We start from the raw sequence: 21,513 nt of genomic DNA on the forward strand, positions 1-21,513 counted from the left end.
CTGCCTTTACAATCCCAGTACAGGACACTGCCTTTACAATCCCCAGGTCTGATCAGCGCTTAGCTGATCAAAGCCGCTGGAGATGCTCGCTGGAAGGGTTTGCTGATCTTGGGAGGATTCCTGCCTGCCAGTGGTCTGTCTGCTTGTGGAAAAAAACATCTCTAGCATCCTGTCCTGTTTATATGATTCTGTTTTCTGTGCAGCTCCTTATGAACGTTTGCCATGCATGTGATTATATTGTCTTTTTGCTTTATCATGCTTTTCTATTGTTATCTGTGCTCTATCATGCTTGCCTTTAAATGTTTTCACTACAGTTTTAAGCTATACTACAGTAAATTTTGCTGAAGATAAAGTTATCTTAAAACTATCTCTATACAAAAGTACAATATATGATGTACAATATTATAGGGTATATTAAAATATTACAGCATGCATGGCGTGATACATGTAGCCTGTGGAACTCAAAACTGAAGGACACAACCATAATAATTTCATGACCAATTTCATTCAAAGATCATTGCAAAATACACAAGTACTGCTTTTACTTCACCTTGAATGCATGCAGTTTGCTCATAGAGGATTACTTTATTAAACCAATAGGTGCCGTCTATGACCTTTTAAAAAGCAATGACTTTTATTATTGTTTCCTGTATGCATCTCTATCACTTGATGGGTTCATGGATACTCTGGGGCCAATGGCTGGAGTTTGCATGGTACAGCATGAAACTTGACAGGTATGGTAGCAAGAGTAGACCACAGGGAGGAGGATGATGCCTTGTACCTTGCGTCACTAAGAGGAGTATCGTAGCATCCTTTTCATAGCCGGTTGGCTGACAAAAGACTGAACACGCTGTTAACAGCAATCTTTAGGATTGCACAATTGGTTGTCATTTTATTATATATATTTTATATATATATATATATATATATATACCCACCCCTCGTTATATCGCCCTTCGCTATACTGCAGATTCGACAGGCACATATAATTACTGCATGTTTTATTTCGTACTGCACATCACAAACAACAATATACAAAACAATTCAAAACAAAGCATTAATAGGGTACTGTTATCGTATGCACACGTATTGCACAATAACACAAAGCAAATTAAATATCTACTTGCTGAAGCGGTTTTTATTTTAACCAATGAGGTGTTGACATGTGGCAGCAGTGCACTAGCAAAAGCCACAAGGTAGTGACGTCAGCTCCCTAGCAACTAGCCTTCTATGTTATTGTTGGTAATGGATTCTTTCAATGCATTTGTTTGTACATTTGAGAAAGGACAGGAAGGCTCATGAAATTAACTGGAGACTGAAGTTGATGAGAAACAATTACCCTCTGCTGTACAAATTAAAACGGTGTGCTGCTTTTTATACGAAAAAGTGAGAAAAAGCAGGTTGCGTTGAGGATTTATACAGGACCCTGACGCCCCCGATAAAACGAGGGAGTAGTTGTACAGTATTTATTTGTGAGACTGTTTGTTTTTTCTATGGGTCTCAAGTCAGTACTTGGAAATTCTGGCCTGTAATTGGTAAAACCTCATCATAGAAGCAAAAATAGATTGAACTATTCCCCTCACATCCTTACACCACTGAGCAATAGTCTTCATCTGTCATGTGATTGGTTCACATCATTGTCAGTTCTGCCCAAGGAATGCCCTCCATCTCCACTCCAAACAACAAGATAAAATGGCTGAATGAAAAAACTGCTGAACGGCAATTGTGTGATTGAACAGAAAATGAATTACAAAACATACTACAAAAGAAAAAAAAACCTTGAACATCAAAAACATTTTCTGTTAATTGTTTGTTATTTAGTTATGTACTTATGCTGCATCAGCTATAGTTAAAGAAAATACTGTAAAGCCATAAATATTTGTGACCAAAATATTTGGCGAATCATACCTATAAAACCTATTTGGTCCAGAAATGTTGGCGCCCTGTTGCACTGGTAGTAGTATATTACTTCATTACATGTACAGCACTAAGATATTTATGTTTTGTTTTGTTTTTTCATACATGAAAAACACATAATGAAAGGCTCACAAATATTTATGGCTTTACAGTATATAAAGTCATATTTACTATCCAACCTTGCCTCTCATTACTTTGACTGACTCATTGTGGACACGCTGGCTGTAGGGGTGACGTCAGACCAGAAGCAAGGCAGGACACAGCTGAGTTGATTGCAAAGGCATTCCAGTGATTTTTAATAATAAAAAGTTTTGAACAAACAAAACACTCAAAATGAAGCGCACAACGGCAAAACGAACATAGGTGGACAAAACAGCCTGGACGAACAAGTATCATGCCGGTTGAAAGCCAGCACATGTAGAAGTTGTTATTTTTTTAATATAAAGTTTATTCCCTACTTTCTCTCTCCCATTCTCCACTCTCAAACACACAACCCTGAGTGAGTGAAACACTGCACCTTTTATGCAGCTGTACCGGGACTGGATTGCCATATCAGTCATTCAATTTGAATCTCGGTACAACTACAGGTGAACTAATTGTGCTCCCCATGCTCCCATACTAACATACAGTTTAACGTACACATGAGATGATTGTGCAATCCCTGTGCCTAAATACAAATATACATTTTAAATCACTCGTGCTACACAGCCCCATTATAATCCCATTATATCCATACATACACCAGCATTAACACCACACGCAACATATAACATAATATACGCACAGGGGCGGAGCACACTGGCTCACTCATATATTAAATATGTACTGCAGACTCAGCTCATAGTGGAAAATTAGATGCCCCTCGTGAAGACTATTGTTACCTCGTACGGTTCCTGGCATTATAGTCCCCCGTCGATAACAACAGTCTTCCCTCTGGTCAATAATTTTCCACTGTAGCCCTCCTATCCAGTCCATATTTACTTTAACGTGGTTGGACATTTCTGCTGTAGTTTGTGCTTCAATGAAGAACAACAAGCTGTAGTCCAAAGGTTGTTCGTTATCACTGTTTTCTTTGTTCCGTTGGCAGGACTCCAGTCTTACCCAACCACATTCAGCTTGGCGGGAAAGATAAGAGATCCCATGTTTGTATACTGTTAGTACTGTTGGTTGTCATACAGCGCCTAGTGTATCAATATTTATATTTGCATCTCGCCTGCTAATGATGCCGACTGCTTAGACAACTTTGTATATGCGTTGTGTTTGACGGTGTTGCTCCTTATCAAAAGCTTGCCAAGCCTGTTCATAATGGTAGCTCAAATGATTTTAACATGGGAGGTAAGCTGAGTGGATGATAACTTCATTGCAATTCAGTAAAACATGTTGGTTTTGTTCAATTGTATATATCCTACAAATATATTGGTTGCACAGAGTTTTGATCATAAAACACCACAATGTCAATCTTTGCATAATTTATTGTGAGCCCATATTTGCCAGAAGAACCCCTATCGTGATTCAGGCAGCCTTTACAAATCCATGAGGATGATGACTCTCATTTCATTATTCTGAGGGCTTCTATAGGTTTTCATTGATGAAGTAAAATACCGGCTTACAGCTATGCCTGGTCTGCCTGGCCTGCAGTAGGATGTGATGTAAAGCACTGCTCTCTCTCATTTTTTTCCCCCAAGATTAGCCTGTGTTCTTGTGGCACCTGTGTCCCTGCAGACTGCCTAACACCAATCTTGAAAGCACTTGCCAGACATTGTTAGAATTTAAGAATAGCATTGGAAAAAAATTAGTACCGCAAATGTAATAAAATGTATGAAACATATCTATTCGCCACTCCACCCTTTTCTAGAGAGGTAGTGAGGTTCCAGCAAAGTTACAGACTGTGGGGATGGTGCATTTCAATCCTTGATGATTCCTTTTCTAGTCAGGGAGGATTTACTTAACCTCCTCCTGATGGGCCCAGTGCTCACTGGGCAGTTATGTGGAATCTGACTCATGCTTCAGTCAGGGAATCGATCTCAAATTACCAAGGTGACGGCTGAAAGGGATGAGTGATGCTGCTGGGAGTGCTGTGAATTGTGTTGAGACAACCCCAAGGGGACTGCAAGGCGAGAAGTTTTATAACCACTGCTGGGAAGTGGACAGCTCTTCCGAACTGTGAAACAACTACATTACATGTAAGGCAAGTCTGTTCAAAAAATAAAAGATAAATCACCTCTCGACTTTCCTAACCTTTGATGTACATAGATGGTGGTAGGACAATGCGGTATATACTGTTTCTTCATTATTATATAATATAGGAAATAATAATGTATACTATATACAAATATTTTAAAATATCACATTACATATTTGTATATTGTCTATACATATTATAAAATATTTAAAGTCCAATTTGATTCCATTGTTGCTATATATAAGAATTCACTTTAAGTGTATGAAATTATAAAGAATATTGAATTGCCTTATTAAATAATCTGATGTATAGAAGACAACCTAATCAACCCCTAATGCAATTATCGTGAAAGCAGTTTATTCTAGCTTCCTGCCCTGTTAGAAAAATGCATCCATGGCCAGTACAGGATTTAAAATAATATTTAGTGTATTTTTTTTATTTTCAGGTATTTTTACCTTTTTTGTTTTGTTTTTATTAAAGCAGCTGATTTAAAAAAAAAAAAAAAGAAAAAAAAATGAATGTGGTTTCGAATCCCTAGGGCTTTAGTCAATACAGGCCTCTGGAAGACAGCCACTATATTGGACCCGGAGGCAGTGCTCTGGAGGAACTGTGATGCATTTCCAGGATTGGGGGATCAGGTTTCCTTAAAGCTATCAAGTGCCAGGTGTGCTCTGATCCTTTTCTCTGGCTCTTTCCATCTGAGGGTAAGTGGGAGCAGCATCATTCTTGAACAGAGCTATTTCAAGTGAAAACTGCTGCTTTCTCATTCAAAATTGAAATGTATAGTGGGGCTACGAGTTTAAAGAGTTTTCTTTACTGAAGATGTCTTCATGCCGTGAGGGTGTTCTCCGCATCCCCCATCTAAGAACTCATCTCTCCGATATTTGTGGTTTCCCAAAGCAGACTTTAAAAATGAATGTTAAAAATCTCAAAGGCTGCCTGCAGGTGCTGTTTTACGTGCACTCAAACTATAATTTAGTTAAAATGAAAACCTGGGGAGTATGTGAGGACTGGGGTTGAACACCAACAGCCCTGCTCTTTCCAGATCCTGCCCCATCCTTGCACACACAAAGAGCAGATGGGATCTCTGTTTCACAACACATCTCCAATGAATGACATGGGCCATGTGTCGGAGGTAGAGCGGCGTCCTCCACACGCTGTGCAGGGGTGTTGTTACATGGAGTCTCTCCAGGTTTTCTGCATCAACCGGATCTGAATCGGCGAGCTTCTGGCATCTACTGACTCACTGCCTGCTCATGTGAATTTTTAACTCCTTATCAAGTAAAAGCAATTGAGAATGAGTTTTCACTTCCAATAGTTAATCAAAGTTCACTATATATTACCTATGTACAGGGTGTGGTCACTACCTTGCAATACACTTCTGCTTTATAAGGCATAGGACAGTTAGACAACAGTAAATGGCCTTAAAATGAAGGGTGGTGGATGATAGTGGACGGTTGATTTGTCAGACCATCTGCATCACAGACTGCAACAGGGAAATCGGGGACCACTGTGTGTGTAACGCAAAAAGAAAACATGGGGAACACATAAGTTTGGATAAATGTAGTTCCGGGACATTGCAAGTTTTAAAAAATTGTTTAAATTCCAATTATTATTATTGGGTTTTTTTTGTTTGTTTTGTTTTTTTAAAGAAGCAACTTTATCAGATTAGCAGGTTGTCTTGCTTCACATGGTTTACTTGTTTCAAGTTGTGTGTGTATTAAGAGAGTCAGTATTAGTTAGAGTGACAGGATAGAGCTGTAGGTTCAGATGTTTGCTTCAGGTTGTGTGTGTATTAAAAGAGTCAGTATTAGTTAGAGTGACAGAATAGAGCTGTGGGCTCAAATGGTAGTTGGCAGGAATGAGACCCAGAGACAGAAAGCTGCAGTTTAAGGTCTGGTGTGCACTACACACGTTTATTAACAAAAAACAAAAACACAAAACAGGAACAAACACAACACAGCACGAGGGCCAAAATAAAAGGTTCAAACAAAAAAGAATAAACACTTGTAGTCTGGGCATTAGCATTCACTATCAAGTTGCAAAACAGTACAAAACTCACAGCACAAACTCTTCCACCAGACAAAGGATTTCTCCTTCCTTTTATACATGTGACCACTGCCCAATTAACATCAATGAACTAATTTGGGAATGGCTATACCTGTGATTGCTGGTAGGCAATGTGGGGATATTTGGGAGACTGATGGAAATACTGTTAATTGTATAAAATAGTCAGTGTGTGATATAAGCTACATGTTTTAGACTAGGGATAGGTTTAACCCCATCCCTGCCAGCCTTACATTCCCACACATACACTGTTTACAGCAGCAGAGCTTCTGCCCTGCCACAGTTAGATTCAGTAGATTCAATGACATGCCAGAACATTGTTTTACCAATGTGTCTTACTGCACTTTCAACAATGCAGATGAACTGCTGCTGCACAGATCAGCTTACATTTTAGTACAACCATCTTTATGTTCACGGTTTCCTTATTCAATCCTCAATGGGGAGGTGTGCAGACATCATGAAACTCAAGCCATCTGCCCTTGGACGCCTCACTGCTGGCCAGTGCATTAGCCAGTGCAGTGCGTCTGGTAGCAATGTACATACTGTCAATTATGTTTTTTCCCCACTTGTCATTGAGTCTGCTGTACTGGCATGTGAAAAGTCTGTTGTTCTTAAAGGGCAGACAGATAGGAATGGTGATAACAAACAAGACATTCCAGATTCAACTGGAATATTTACAATGTTAGCCAGTTCTCATGGAACTAACATTGGCATTTTGGGCTTTGACTTACAAAACATTGGTATATTTAATAAAGTAGACGTTCAAATGATACATTATAGAGGTAAGTGCCCTTTAGTCATTTTCACTGGGCATTTCTGCCATGCAGCATTTAAACGACAGCACTTGTCAGCACACCTCGCAGTGCAGTGTGCGCTGTAGTGCCTCCCCAGATCCCACGAGGTGTGTCGCTTTATTCATTTATCAGTGACTCACCAGCAGGGAAAAAAAAGATACAATGAGAAGAATGTTTTTGTGAAATTTGCATAATCATTAAACAAGGTGGGAGCCACGCTGGAGTTTACACAGCTGCCTGGCTGCTCCCTCCCTGAAGGCACAGGAATTTCTACATGAGAGCACTTGCAGGAAAGCAAGCCGGTTGTCGGAGGGGAGAGGCACTGTTCAATTTACTGGAAACCCTTCACAGTTTGTCTTTCCACCCTACAAACCCAGTAAATTGGCAGTCTATGTTTTTCCCATACCCTGTGCCTCATTACTGTTTACTCCCGAAGGTGATAGTACTGAGTTTTTACTATATACAGTGTATATGTCAGGGTCTAGTACTGTTAATTCCAGGTAAGTATACATTTTTATAATTATCTTTCTAACCCTTTGTGCACAGGTTGCTTGGCTTTCTAACTGACCACCCAGACCTTCCCAATGTGTGTACAGAAACAATACAAACAAGTGAGTAAAAAAAATCATGATTTCTTTATTACAGGAAATGATACAATTGAATACAGCTTACTTTATAAGACAACCTTGCACATTTCAGTACAAAATCTATTCTAAAAACACCTAAAACTGCACCAAGTAAAACCTTCCATTGTTAGCAAGCTACTGCTGACTTCAGGGGGATATTATTAATACAATAATTCAACTCAACACAATATGTTGCAACACCACAGTCCTGACCAATATAAGCAGTAATTTGGTAAAATGACAGCTCCAGTATATTCACCCAGGCCTAAGAAAAGGCCTAGAAACCTCAGTTTGTGGGTCCTGTACTTAAACCAAGTCACCAAACACTGTCCTGGTAGAAACGCCAATAAGGGAAAGTATTAGTCGAAGGTGTCCAAACCAAGAACCTCCTAATCCGTTTGTTTGTCCCGACTCCCTCTGCGTCCCTGGTCATTCACTATGTACACCCCGATCTCAGCCCTCCCTTCTCTGATTTGGTCTTCCAACCCGGCCACTGGTACTTAATTTAAGTAGGGTAGGGTCTTGCGTCTCAGGTGTGTACAGGGAGCTGGCCGTCCATCCTTTGGTTGTTGTCTGTTTGCTCCTCCGGGGCATTGGTCATGGAGGGGGATGTCTTGAAGGGAAGCAGTACAACACCTTGTCATAAACCACAATTAATATCAGTTTCTGGCAGTTGCTTCCTTCCATTGGGCTGCAGTGTTTGTGTATTCCTTTTCAGGTTCCAAATAATCCTTTTTGTTACCATCCAGGTCTGTTTCTCAAGATGACCAACTTCCTGTGTCTTCCAATCGATTCCCCCTGGAACCACACTCTCCTCTTCCTGTGATTTCAGTTCCTGTTTATAGGGGACTATCAATGATAGTTAATTGGTGTAAATGGAAAACACTTGGCTGCTTTTGGAATTGGAGAATGGGACTATTTTCTTCCTCTAATCACTGTGCTTTCATACAAAATAACCACACACTTTTAGCCAAAGTAATTTAACACAATAATACAAAATAAGCAACAATGTGCCTCCCTTTGGGTAATAAACAAAACATAATGTGAAATGTAACAAAGTGAAAAACCAAGATATGAATATTTTTACATCTTGACAAATTTTTACACTTATAACTCAAAGTCTGTTCCAAAGCTCTTTTCAAAATGTCTGCTCTAGTGCACTGCTAGTGTAAGGATTATTTCCCACATTGTCTAACAGGTAACACAGCAATAAGGATCCATGATGTGGTGCGGAACAGAAAAGCCAGAGCACTTGTTATATTTTCTTTTTTTTAATCACTCTTCCTGCAGTGATTTAGAGGACAGAAGATCTCAAACCCCAGTGCACTAAAGCGGTGTGGCACAGTGGCTGCTGAGTGAGAACAGGTGCAGAGGCGATGCAGTGCAGGAATAATCACAGACAGAAACTGTAATCCGTTTGGAAAAGGGGTCTTTTATTTTTAATCCCGGTCTGGCGACCAAAACACTAAACTCCAGCAATACATATCAATGTGTAATGCATGGAGGTAACAATAACAACGGGTTGCAGCCCAAAAAATAAATACATATTATCTGCCCCACAGTAATACTAGCCACGATCACCAGTCCGGGTGCGTGCAGTAGTGCTCGTGTTGGGTGAGAACAGTTTATTTAGTGACTGTGGTGAAGTGTTGTTCTGGCTTTGTGCTGGCTAAGGCGACAGCACTGGAAACGTGTTAGCCGTCTGGTGGTTCACAAACAAAGACAATTACTAGCAGCGACAAGCAAACAAAACACACACAAATATCTCTTTTTTAGTTTTCACTGGGTGTCTCACGGTCCTTCCAGTTCTCTATGCAAACACCAAGCGAAGGAGTAGATTGCAATTCTCTGGCCTCTTTTATACCGTCTTGCATGACTCCTTGGTAAATGAGTGCAGCTGTCGTTACAATCTGCAGCTCCTACGTTGTTTCTCTTCCGGGTCAAAACGTTATTGCAACGGAGTCTCACCTTCTTCCAGACTGACCGACTTCCCAACCCTGGGAAAGAACTGTCAGGCCAGCCCGTCCAAAGAACTCTACTTTCACTGCTTAGTGCCCTCACAGGTCGGGAGGGAGATTTACAACAAAGATTCACTGTATTTCTGTCGCAAGCGGACATTTTGAAAAGAGCTTTGAAACACACTACAAAGTTATGTGTAAAAAGATGACAGGATGTTAATGAAAAGAAGAATTACAGGTATGTTATTTAAACAGTTATAGCAATACGTAGGGATGTGTACAGCTATATTTTTCAGAACCCGCTACCTACTCTTTAAGGAGGTCTTCTTCACACTTATAGGAAAAAAAACAGCTCTGGTATTTTATCTATTTGTGGTTCAGGTAATTTGACTCTTTTTAGATATCTGACCTAACCCTTACAATCATGTTTACCATAAGCTGCCTGAGAGACGGGTTGAATATATATCTAAAGTTCAATAGATACTGTCTTTAGACTTCACTAACTGTGGCAGGAACAGTTTGAGTTTTGGTATACCGAGTGTCAGGTATACTTTTTTTATTATAAAGAATAATATGATTAAGAATTGCAGTTTTGTATTCGTTATAATTTGGCATATATGGCTATATCACTGACTTTTAAAGACATTGGTCTTTGGTGTTTCTATGACACTGATCACTTTCTTTATTAAGAGAATTCCAAACTTAAAAACGCATGAATGCATCACTATGAGTGGGACTCAATAAATCTGTCTGTTTTCATCGGAGAGTGGGTTATTAATTACACTTGTGCTAATGCATTTGAAGGCTGGCAGAGAGTAACAGTTGACTCATGTTACACAGAGCAGTGGGAGTCAGTGGAGTGTAATGTTGGCACTCTGAAGAATATAATAGCAATTATCTGGTAGGTATACTGTAAGTGAAGCGCAGAAACCCAGACATTTGTATCACTGCTAAACCATGTTGCACACTTTTTGTTGCCATGCTTAAATTGTCAGACCTTATTTACCAATATTTACTATTCCCAGGATATGCTTGATAACTGCAACCAAAGCCAAACCATGTTCATCTTATACAAATGCCCATTGTGCATACATCACCACCTGTCATTGTTATACCATGAGTGCTGGTAGCTAGCTAAACTGATTTCCTCGTAGATAGCTAAGCTGAAAATTCAACTGGGCCAAACTGAGAAAGGAAAAAGAAACTGGTAGAGTTTTCAGTGGTACACTTGTATAGTTCCTTCACCACCAGTTCCTGTGCCTAAACTAGGGATTAAATAAGATGCACTGTGCATGGTTCCAGATTGCATTGCCAGTGTTTTAACCCGATAATGCCCAAGCGTTTTTTCAAATGAGAAAAGCTAATTTCCCTGTCCGGCAACACATAATATACTGCATAGGAAAAAGTCTGGATTTAAAAAAAATAGTAATATAGAGGGGTGGCTAAGCATTGTATCATATGTGATACAGGAATGAGCATCGCAGGGTTATTACACTAGGTTTTTACCATGAAGTACTAAAGTGGTTTTAGAGCTAGCAAGAAACAACAGTCCCTTATAAAAGTTTCCCATGGTAAAAGCATAGTGTGTAATAAAGCACAGTGAAAGGATGGTAAAGCCAAGCATTGTAATGCACATTAGAAAACATGGCAAACTACGGTAAACTATGGTAAATGCATAGTATAACCAGGGGAAAAGCATGGTAATAGTGCAAAAATACCATGCAAAACTACAGCTTTTATATGGGGTAAGAGCCCTTGTGTTGAAAACAGAACTGATATTAATCCCAAGCAGCACTTCTGTTAGATTATTGCTGTCCTGTTATTTCTTCACCTCTTTCATGCATGAAGAATATCTGATTTCAATGGGAAACTAACATAGGTTAAAAATCAGATCTGTTTATCTCACAGCCATTCTTTCAACAAGGGGGGTGGAGGCAAGGGGATAAAGGTAGTAAGAAAGAACTTTATCCCAGAAGATTTCTCCAGTATTGAGATTTAGTATACTACTTGCAACACTTCATTTAGCCAGATCTGTGTGAGCATGACCTCCTTTCAGAATAAGAGACATGACCCCAATAAAAAACACAGTTCTATGCTCAAATGAGATGTAAGTGAGTATAAAATAAGGGAGCCAAGTCATCCAGTGTAACTACTAGAAAGAGATGCCTCTGTGGCTATTTACATCAGCCTTCTGTAAGCTTTCTGTATGACTCATCAGAAACCAGACTTTGTTGGCTTATTAGAAGCAGACACACTCACACACAGAGTCCTTGCCTGAAGCCTTCTCGCCACTGTGGACTTCCAACAGAGTGTTTTTCTGTCACATGTAGGATATGTTGTAGAAGATGAAAAATTAATCAGGGGGAAAAAATATTGTGCTGCAGTGATTCTCATCAAATCTGTTGTCTCTTGTTCAACAAACATTTATTGATGTTGATAAACTAGACATTGCATATTTTTAACTGTAATATTTGCATATAAGTTGGAAGAAGCCATCACTAAATGTTTACAACATGATAGATAATGTTTATTAGTTGTGGCATTAGGGCAGCGGATCCCAACCTGTCATCCCTGTACCGCCTGTTGTCTGTGAGTAAACTCCAGGTGGTCCACAATGAACTCCCAAAATCTGGCTATGCAGTTCTAACCAACACAACAAACAGCTCATGATCGTGTAAACACGATCATACTGAAGTGTCATTCTGGGCTCGTGATCGCGTAAACACGATCATACCGAAGTGTCATTCTGGGCTCGTGATCGCGTAAACACGATCATACCGAAGTGTCATTCTGGGCCCGTGATCGTGTAAACACGATCATACCGAAGTGTCATTCCGGGCCCGTGATCGTGTAAACACGATCATGCCGAAGTGTCATTCCGGGCCCCTGATCGTGTAAACACGATCATGCCGAAGTGTCATTCAGGGCCCGTGATCGTGTAAACACGATCATACCGAAGTGTCATTCAGGGCCCGTGATCGTGTAAACACGATCATACCGAAGTGTCATTCCGGGCCCGTGATCGTGTAAACACGATCATGCCGAAGTGTCATTCAGGGCCCGTGATCGTGTAAACACGATCATGCCGAAGTGTCATTCCGGGCCCCTGATCGTGTAAACACGATCATGCCGAAGTGTCATTCTGGGCACGTGATCGTGTAAACACGATCATGCCGAAGTGTCATTCTGGGCACGTGATCGTGTAAACACGATCATACAGAAGTGTCATTCTGGGCTCGTGATCAGGTAAAAGTTTTTTTGACTTGCTGCAAGCCACCATAAATTTGCAGTACAGCTTGTTAACGCATATCATTGGATAGGGGAAGAAAATAAATCCTATCAATTGTGCTATAAATCCTATTGGCTGTGCGCCACCAATCACGTTTCATTTACCCCTCACAGCCCACCAGAAGTGGTAACACCCTGTACACTCTCCAATCAATTTTTAATTTTCCAAATTGCTTCCCACCTACCTCGTCTTTGTATTTCGGTGTGTTTTTTGTATGTACATCGAGCGAAGCTGGCAATCAGTGAGTGCAATACATTGAGTTGCAAATGGATCAATTAATTTTCTACACAAGGTAACGGTTGCGGGGACCAGCAATGGTATTTAGAATTATATTTACTGGTTCCCAGGATGCCCCAGTGCATTTTTTGTCAGGAGGTTTTGTCAAACAAAACTCTTAATCTTGCAAAATTAGATGCCATTTATCTACAAAGTATTCAGGATGTAAAAACTTTTTTAAACCAAAGAAACAGGAACTTTGAGTTCAGCAACTTTCAATACGTAAAATGGCAACATTCCTTGCTGACCTGGTAGTGAAGATTCAAACCCAGGAATCTCATTCAGTCATGTATGGTCTATAAATACGTTACTGTCTACATGTACTTGTACACATGCACATTAGTTTCAAAATGCTGTTGTGAAAAAATGCCTGGCAAGTGATCCATGGAAAAAATCCAAACACCCTACTTTGAAAAAGGTTGGGAACCACTGCATTAGGGGCATGACTGATTATATTGGTCAATTTAAATTGAGTTTACATGTGTGCTTGTACAGGGAACTGTATGAATAAAAGGAAAAGTATTTAGCCTGTAACATTCACACTGAACAACTACCAAAAAGATACGAACAATTAATCAATCATCAGTTGTCAGGGAAGGTCCAGTTAATCGTTTTTAATTCTCCCACCAATTTCCACTTATACAAAGAGATGCTATTATACTGATGACAGTTACACAGTAAAAATATAGAAGCTTATATTTTCAACATGGGTTAAAAAAAGTAACATTCTTTGATTTGTTAAAAAAATATATTTTAAAAACCATGTGGGCCACTGTACCTTATTCTTAAATGTCTTGTTACAGATAACATTATCACTGCTAACTGACTTTTAATAATACATGGCACCAGACCCAATAATAGCCAGTACTGCTATTTGCTTACTTCATTTTGAAAACTTCAAAATAATAACATTTTGTAAAACCCCATCCCTGTTACAATTAAATGGATATAAACTAGCCTAGTTAGGCTGCAGTCTTGAACTGTTCTCAGCACTTTCTCTTTAAGGAGTTAAGTTGTTTATGGTGCAACCTCACTTTTCCTTTTAAATTAAAACTCAAGAGTTGGGATTGGATCATTTTGTGAAATATTCATAGTATCGTCCTCTGCTGGATATATTTTTCAGTGGAAACTTCACTATTTGTATTTTACAGGCACAAGACTACTCAATCCCAACCAAGGTTTCTCTGAACTGCTGGTCTAGTCTGCAATGTAATGATCTGCTTCAGGCCAGATGCTAACAGTTCCATAGCTCTCAGCTTGCACTTGACTCTTCAGTGTCATTTGGCAGATTAGTAATGAACACCTACATTTATAGTATCCTACACTGATGTTTATTTCCCACACATGCATGTTTATGATTATATTTGAATTTTGAATTAAAAAGTGTAACCAAAATTTAAAATGCAGTACATTTGTCCAGCTGAAAGTTGTCTCGTTTATTTTCTAAAGCACTTTCTTCTGGTGATGCAGTCAGGTAGTTCATGTTAATGACAGCATTTGATGCCTGGTTTTAGAACTCAAGATAACACGTCACTGTTTTTTTTTGTTGTTGTTGTTTTTTTTTAATGTAATGCCTTGAAAGTGTTATTGTTTTAAACACATGGCAACTGTTTGAATGGCAGATGATGTGCTCTGTAGTTAGAGATGGCAATTATGGTGGAGTCATTATAGCTTAAGAACAAAAGTCTTTCCTCGTGTGTTCCACACAGTTAGAATAAATCCCCAACTGAGCTACAAATATAGATAACTGCATTTAAGACAGCATTGCACAGAACGATTTTCTGCATTATGTGTGCTGATATACACAATAAAATAACAAAATAATTCCATGAATCTTACCTGTTGTTCACTGCCGTTAGCTATACACAATGTGTTAATTTCTGAAGAAATACAATCCATGTTATAGCAAACGGTACTTATTTTCTTCTGTATTTTTATAGATTCAAATAAAAACATGTATTTCTAATGAAGGTTGAATTCATTTTTCCATGAAAAAGAAAACACCATCTACACTAATAGACGATTATCTATAAAGAGATACCAAGGTATTTAATAAGCACCCCACCCTTAGTACCTCACCTTTAGTCTTGCTGTGAACCCTTTGTTGTTTACACTCCTTTGAACACTACTGTGAGTAGATATTTTTAACAAAACCTCCGTTGGTTTGCCAAAGTCTTCAGTTGTTATTTGCTGAGTATTAAACACCTGGCCTTTCCTGTTCTGTTTAGATTACAGGCAACATGTTATGCTGTAAATATTGTGGCTGTGATTACTATAAATAACCCAGAAATTGAATTGTGAAAATATACTATTTAATTCAGAAAGCTGTCAATTACAGATTACAGTGAATAAAAGGATTTCAAGGCAGTTACCCAGAAAATAGCTAAAACTCTTGGAGAAAAATAACAGAGACAATCCATCTTGCAAAGAAATTGTTAGGGAATGAGTAGATGAAATACTGAATCACCATTAAATCATATTAAAAGCTTGAAGTAGCATTATGATTGTGTACAAAAATTACACAGATTACACCTTGCTTGCCCAGAGATAGGCCCAAACATAACTTTATGAAATACAGAGATAGTAAAACATGATGAAACTGTTTTGTTTTTTTATTATATTTCAATGCAGTGTAACACATACTGTCAGATTTAGACATTGGTAATGTACCAATACAGTAGCTAGAGCCAATCAGCACTAATCTGACTCTTTCCAGCTTTCTTGATGTAATATTATGTAAAATGAATGGAGGAGCAGGATAGCCCCGAGAGAGAGAGAGAGTGGGGGAGTAAATGTTCTGTCTGGTGTACAGGGTTTTCGCAAACAGCCTGCAGCTACTTGGGTTTGAAATGGGCTCTTTGCAACAGCGTGGAATAAAACCTGGCAGCAGAGCTGTGAACCTGTCGACTGGTCAGTTCCGGCCAGAGTGACTGGCTGACAGAGAGGAGGAGGAGAAGGTCAGTCAGAGCTGCACACCGGCTGCCTGTTCGGGGGTGAGGGGGGGGTGGGGGTGGGGGTGGGGGGCTTTCACAGGGGGGTGTTGAGCCAACATCATTATTCATATCAATACAACAAAAGTCTAAAGTCTAAACTGTAGAAATATCTTTAAAAGAGGCATATATTTCAGCTATTTCTGCTCTAGAGCAGACAGAGCTGGTGTTGCTTGCAGACATAAATTTAAAGCACTTTTGTTGTGCTGTAATGGATGGGCTATGCTGAGCAAGAAGCAATGAATGGTGTGGTTTTTTTTAAGACAATATAAAGATGGGCTTTACTGTAATTATAAACTGTGAAACAATTATATATATTTTTTCCTGGTTAGCTTTTTGAAAAATGACAGCTTAATTGCAGCTGAGGAACAGAGCAGCAGTGCATGTGGGAGTGCACAAAGAGCAGAGTCTGGATTGTCTGTCTTTGCTCGCACCCCAAAGTGTCCTGTTGTGACAGAATTGCGTGTCTTACATTGGTACCCTATTCATACTACTTAAGTAATTAGCAATCATCAGGTTGTGAAAGCATCATATTGTAATCATGTGGTTAAAACGTGCATTGATTTGGCATTATTTAAATAGTGCCGACAGAGTATTGGACTCCCTTTATATGCTGCGAAAGTTATCATTAAAAAATCTTTGCTTTTTTAAATGTATTGGCTATTTATTAATACAAAAATAGGTGTGCCTACTTAACTCCATCATTTTCAAAACTTTAAATCAAGAGAATGGCTCTTCTTTCAAGAAAATGTCGCTCAGTCTCCAGCCTCTCATCTCTTTCATCTCCTTGCTTATCTCCCCTTATTATAGGGTAGAACAAATAGCCTTAACACCCTGTTATTACTACAGTAGAAATCCCACTTTTTCATTTTTGTGTCGACCACTAGGTATAAACAGCATGGCTATTTGAATGTTTTGTCCCTATAGTATGACTAAGTCCAGTTTAGTAAATATGCTGCATTTAGTGATTTACAATCTTATTTTTGTGACCTTGAGTAAATCTGTAAAAGAGGAGGCACAGTTACAGGAGGGGGCTGGGTTTGATCTGGTCACCATGCACTCCTCTATTGAGCATCTTAACCACTCTGCAGCACAAAGGAGACAAACTTGTTTGCTCTGCCCATTTAGTCAAATTATATACATATATACACAAATGTGTTGTGGTAAGGATCACATTATTTGCTCTTCTGCTTCCCTGATTACCACCTCAGTGCAGTTTTCCAGCCAGGTGTTTCTTCTCTCCAGCCTGAAATTGGAGATGCATTGCTCTGGAATGTGCTGAGAAAAAGAGAAAGGGGGGAGGGGTGGCCTGCTGCAGGATGAAGTGCCTCACCTTGGTGAAGGTCACATGAATTCCTAAACTCTGGTTCAAGGAAGAAGCTTTGTCACACCAGGCTTCTGTGCTAAGGTGAATCTCAGGCAGCAGCACGCTTAACTGCATTATTTATACAGCCAATCACATATAAGGGAAACAAGGCCTGACTGCTGCAGGGCCCTTAGTTGTCAATCACACCTATCCCACGCTACACACATATCCCACGCTCTATCTCAGACACACATACTGGCACATGCCAATCATGTGAAACCACCCCAGGAACTGGCGGGCCCCTAATCCAGTTTCCCTATTACCCCCAGTGAGGGTGCTGAAACATTGCAATATTAAAGCTGCATCGTTCTGCTGCAAGTCATTTTTATTTTTTATTTGTATCCAAAACTGCACAAATAACTGATATATGTCAAGGTCTTAAAGCGATCATGTGATTCTGAAGAACAGACTGTAGATTTACACCCCCAACTTCCCAGAGGGACTTAGAGGCCATAAACGGTCATTTCTCTCTCCAGAACAACTTAAACACGAGCCACGTCAAACCTCTGCTGTCCTGGCAGCCCTGCATCGTATTTACTGTGTACAGGCATGTGTTTCTTTTTTCTTTGTCCAATAACTGATTGTGAGTGGATGTCAAAGGGATAGAATCAATATCTGTGGGTTTAAGCACTGGGGCGCTCATTTATTAAACAAAATAAAATCAAAAACACTGCTCACAGAGCACGATAAAAAGGGTATACAAAGCAAGTAACCAACACAAAACAATACTTATGTCCGGCTGAGCATTCGCCTTCACAGACCAAAAACAAACTTATACAGCTTCCAGCAAGACTCACCTCACTCCTTTCCCAACACACTCTCAAACAAAACATTTTCTCCCCTTATATCCCATATGGCTGGAGCCTAATTAATCATCAATTTTCTCCCCTTACCAATCCCACCTCGGATTATGGCGTCCCGGAGACCTAATTTATCAATTATTCAATTTTGCCCACAATCTTACATGTATTTGGCATTGATAGGAATTAACCCCTTCCCTCCCAACCACCACCACCAACACACAACAACACCCTATTTACAAGCAGGGCCCTGCCATGCCATGCCACATTATATATATATATATATATATATATATATATATTATTTTAACAGCCCTAAGAGTTAATTCGGTCCATTCTTGTTCAGATTCTGGTAATATTTATCACGTCCCTGATATTTGTATGCTAATTGCTTTTCCTGTGCTACAGAAGGTACAAAAGTGCATGTTTAGTAGACTCCAGTGGGTGTCACATACATAGGTCCTACGCACAGGGCTCATAATTGCACATAATTAGAGCAGAAGAAAAGGCTTTGAACTGAATGATAAAAGCCTGATTGCAGCCCCCTCCCGAACCCCCATGCACTCTTGTTCTCTTCCATCCTCCTCCTCCTCCTCTTTGCACTGCCACCCAGCACGCTACAGGCAGGCAGATGAGCGCTGCAGACAGCCCTGTCCCTCTGTCAGCTCACACCAACAGGTCAGTGGGTTTAGATGAATGGATATCTCAAAATCTCCTATGGTGATGGATATATTTGTTAGGCTTTTATAAAAAAAAAAAAATTAAAAAAAACATCAACCTACTGTTTATTTGTTCTTGTTTCATGTTCACACTTTTACCCACTGCTGTGTAGTTTAAATGAATCCCGTGGTTTTTAGCTATTCAATGTCTTTGCTCCCAGACATGCACTCCCCATCTCCCTGGCTCAGGGAAACAGGCATAGGGAATGGAAAGGATGTATTAGCCTTCCTCAGCTCCACCCACATTGCAGAGGGAAGCTCTAATAGTCATACTCCAGTGCAGAAGCTGCACAAGCATCCCTTCGAAACCACACAAGTTTCCTTTAGTGTACTGCAGTAAATGGTATGGCATGAATTAGTGACTTACTAGGGAGAGGCTTAGAAACATAACTAAAATGCTGAGGTCTACAGCTTCCTGTTTTTAACTACGACTGATATCCCTACAAGCATCGAAACCCATCCTATACATTTTGTACTGCTGGAGTGCAGTGCCCATCGAAATTAAATTGAAAATAAAAAGAAAGCACTTGTAAGGGGAAATCTGACTGCAGGCATAATTGAAATTGCCTTTACGAGCACAAACATAATAACTATGCAAGTCTGCCAAACCCCTGTAACCAATGTATCCCAGTTTATTGCTGAATGGGGTGTTTTCTGAGGGACTGCGGTATTATTACAGATTAAAGCAGAAGTCTATGAGCCAGGACAGTGACAGACTGTATATTACTCCTTACTATTCATGTCATGTGACCTTCACTCATCCTTTCTCCTTGCTTAAAGGTGTAGTCTCCCTCCCATGTGGTTTTACATATATATATATATTTGTTTGAAATACCTTTTAAGACCAAGCATGTTGTGAATATTAGCTTAACCTCCTGCTGGTACAGCCCTTTCCCTTACTTTATCATAATGAATGTTTTTTTACAATGCTTTTTTTCTGCTGTGTACAGTGCCTTGTGGTACGTTTGTATAAAAAAATATAAGGGGAGTGTGGCAATGTTGCCCCTGAGACTCCAATTGAATGATTGATTAGCAATCGAGTCTCGGTACAGCTGCATAAAAGCAGCATGTTTTCACTTACTCGGGGTTGTGTGTACGGTGAGTGGAGAACGGGTGTGGAGAGGAGAAAGTAAAAAAGTAACATATATAATAATAGCAGCTCATTGTGTTTGTCTGTATAGTTCGTTTTTGTTTGTCTCTTTGTTTTGGCTGCCAGTGCCGTGTCCTGTGTTTTGTTTGTCTTACAACCTTTTATTTTCTGTCTGTTTCATTATTAAATGCTGAGCGCAAACAATCGCACACTTCACCAAACTCCACCTCTCTGTTGTTTATTTGTTGGTTCCTGGTTCTGGTCTGACGTCACCCACTACAGCCGACTTTGTGACAGGGAGCTAGTCTTTTTGTTTGTTGGAGGAGTTTGGAAATAGTTTTTGGGATGGTCCAGTGAAGGCTCTTCCCAGCCTGGACAATCTAAATCATTTATTTTGAACAAAAGGTAATCGTTGTGTTTTGTTTAACCTTTTATTTCAGCCTGTTTGTTTGATTTTCTTCCGTTTGTAAATAAATGTGAGCAACAGCGTTTTCACAGCAGCTTTCCAGCCTCTGAGTCTTATTCCTGACGCTATGCTGCTAGTCATTCGAAAAAAATATTTAAAAGCATGTGTGGTATGAGATTTATGTCCTCACTGGTGCTTGCATTCTACAGCTTTTCACTTTTTTCTAATTTATTTCAATTTAATTTTCATTACATCAGCCCACACTAACAACATAACTACTCAAGCTTAGTTCAATCCAGAGATTTTGTAAGCCACACATTTTTTTTCATCTTCAGTCCCTGGAGACACCAATGGCTGTGCACTTTTGGCAATGTTTAGGCTTCAGAAGTAATGGCTTGCAGAGTGAGGACTGTAGGAAACAGAAACACAAGCTAGGAGTTTAGAACCTTTATTAGATACTGTTACCAGAAACCCAGCCCCTTGTTTCATCAGTATCCAATGAAGTAAAGATCTTGTGTGTATTCTGAATATTCTGTTTTATTTTTTAAAGCCTTTGTGAAAGTGAAGGTGCAGTCCACTGCAGTTAAACTGATAAAGGTATTAACTGACAGTTTTGCCTACTTGACCACCTCGGAATTTATGATTGAGTGTTTAAAGACATATGGATGATTCACTTGTGTTGTACTTTGTTACTTTCCTAGTGCCTTCAGCCTTGTATGCTGGGAATTATCATTACGTCATTCGGTTTTAATGTATAAAGCGTTTCATAGGCATACTACAGTACCCGTCATGTCAGTGGAAATGGAAGCCTGGTCTTCACTCCAACAGAACTCGCTTTATCTTGGTTTTCAGAGTGGCACTTGGATAAACCCAACCTGAGTCAACAGCACATGATTGGATTAAATCCAAGCAAGCAGCTTTTAATCGGTTGATGGCCTTTTCATCAAGGCTGCTATGGGAACAAAATATATGGCTTCTGATAAACCACAGCACATGCCTCTCTATATACATACTTCAGATTGTAAAACATGTA

General features: G+C 39.6%; 1 long non-coding RNA gene across 1 annotated transcript; it reads left to right on the forward strand.

The window, feature by feature from the left end:
- Positions 1 to 4,679: 4,679 nt before the first annotated feature.
- LOC121315232 lies at positions 4,680 to 8,675 on the forward strand. The gene is made up of 3 exons (XR_005950220.1): positions 4,680 to 4,803; positions 7,507 to 7,571; positions 8,336 to 8,675. It is a non-coding gene; the product is annotated as an uncharacterized LOC121315232 (long non-coding RNA).
- Positions 8,676 to 21,513: the final 12,838 nt, after the last annotated feature.

The sequence above is a fragment of the Polyodon spathula genome, chromosome 5 (genome assembly GCF_017654505.1).
Source record: "Polyodon spathula isolate WHYD16114869_AA chromosome 5, ASM1765450v1, whole genome shotgun sequence".
Taxonomy (NCBI): Eukaryota; Metazoa; Chordata; class Actinopteri; order Acipenseriformes; family Polyodontidae; genus Polyodon; species Polyodon spathula.